Below are 1,075 nucleotides of genomic sequence, written 5' to 3'. Positions count from 1 at the left end.
TGCTGCAGCGGCCTTCTGCCACTTCTCCACGTTTGACGTTGTTCATAAAGTCTCGGGTAAGTGGGTTTTTTTTTTTTTTTTTTTTCTCCCCCATCACCTGAACATGTGAAAAAACTTTAATTTTCTATGATTTAGGTTTCAGCTGCCTGTCAAATGGAAATTTTAGTTTTTTTTTTTTTTTTTATTTGCTTGAGTTTTGAGTCTGTACCCAGCATTCCTCTCTTCATAAATTAGAAAGAGATTAATCATTAAGCATCAAAATTCAGTGAAGCCATTTTCATGGGCTTTAACTCCTAATCCGTCCATCTGCGTGTCTTCTGTCAGGCCTGACGTGGGAGAGCGTGGCTCCTTGCGTCCGGTGGATGAGTCCCTTCATGGACACGCTGCGAACAGAAGCCACACCTCAACTCAAGAGCTTCGCCAAAGTCAAAGCTGACGACAGACACAACATCCAGACACACGTGGCTTACCTGGACCTGCTGGTGAGCAACACACACCTTCCTCTACCTACCTGTTACGACCAAGTCTTAATGTCTGGGCTCGGTACGAGTACTAAGGATCTTTATAGGAACTAAATAAAATGCAGGCTAAACTAATTTATAATTCAGTGCCAACTTTCTACTCATCTGTCTGTTACTCCAAAGGTTTAACACCCAGCCCCTGTACACAACTACACACACTTCTTAGGTGTTTCTAAGAAGAGGAAGTGACTAGCTGGCCTAGGGCTGCAACTAATTCAGCGTTGCTGTTGTAGTGGGTCGCCTCAAATAAATGAATGTAGCTGATAGGAAATGCTGCAGCTCTGTTGTTGCTGCAGTGGTCTGAGTAACTGGGACCAGGACACTGTGGGTGTGACTGGCCAGCTGCGTCAACAATGAAATTTCATGTTGTCGATTTACGCAGACTAAATCGTTGCAGCCCTACGTACGCCCTGATAATCAACCAGACAGCTGTGACGAGTGGTAACGTAGCTGTTTTTGTAACAAACATGTAAAAACTGAAGTGCAGCCTGCTCTGTTTGGGATTGTGAGCTGCACTCTGAGCTGTTAAAGTAACATTTGGATCACAAGTGTTT

General features: G+C 44.0%; 1 long non-coding RNA gene across 1 annotated transcript; it reads left to right on the top strand.

Annotated features, from left to right (window-relative positions):
* Nucleotides 1-596, top strand: LOC123964911. The gene is made up of 2 exons (XR_006823566.1): nucleotides 1-56; nucleotides 325-596. It is a non-coding gene; the product is annotated as an uncharacterized LOC123964911 (long non-coding RNA).
* Nucleotides 597-1,075: the final 479 nt, after the last annotated feature.

This window comes from Micropterus dolomieu, unplaced genomic scaffold (genome assembly GCF_021292245.1).
Source record: "Micropterus dolomieu isolate WLL.071019.BEF.003 ecotype Adirondacks unplaced genomic scaffold, ASM2129224v1 contig_6228, whole genome shotgun sequence".
Classification (NCBI taxonomy): domain Eukaryota; kingdom Metazoa; phylum Chordata; class Actinopteri; order Centrarchiformes; family Centrarchidae; genus Micropterus; species Micropterus dolomieu.
This window is presented reverse-complemented; position numbering and strand designations above follow the sequence as displayed.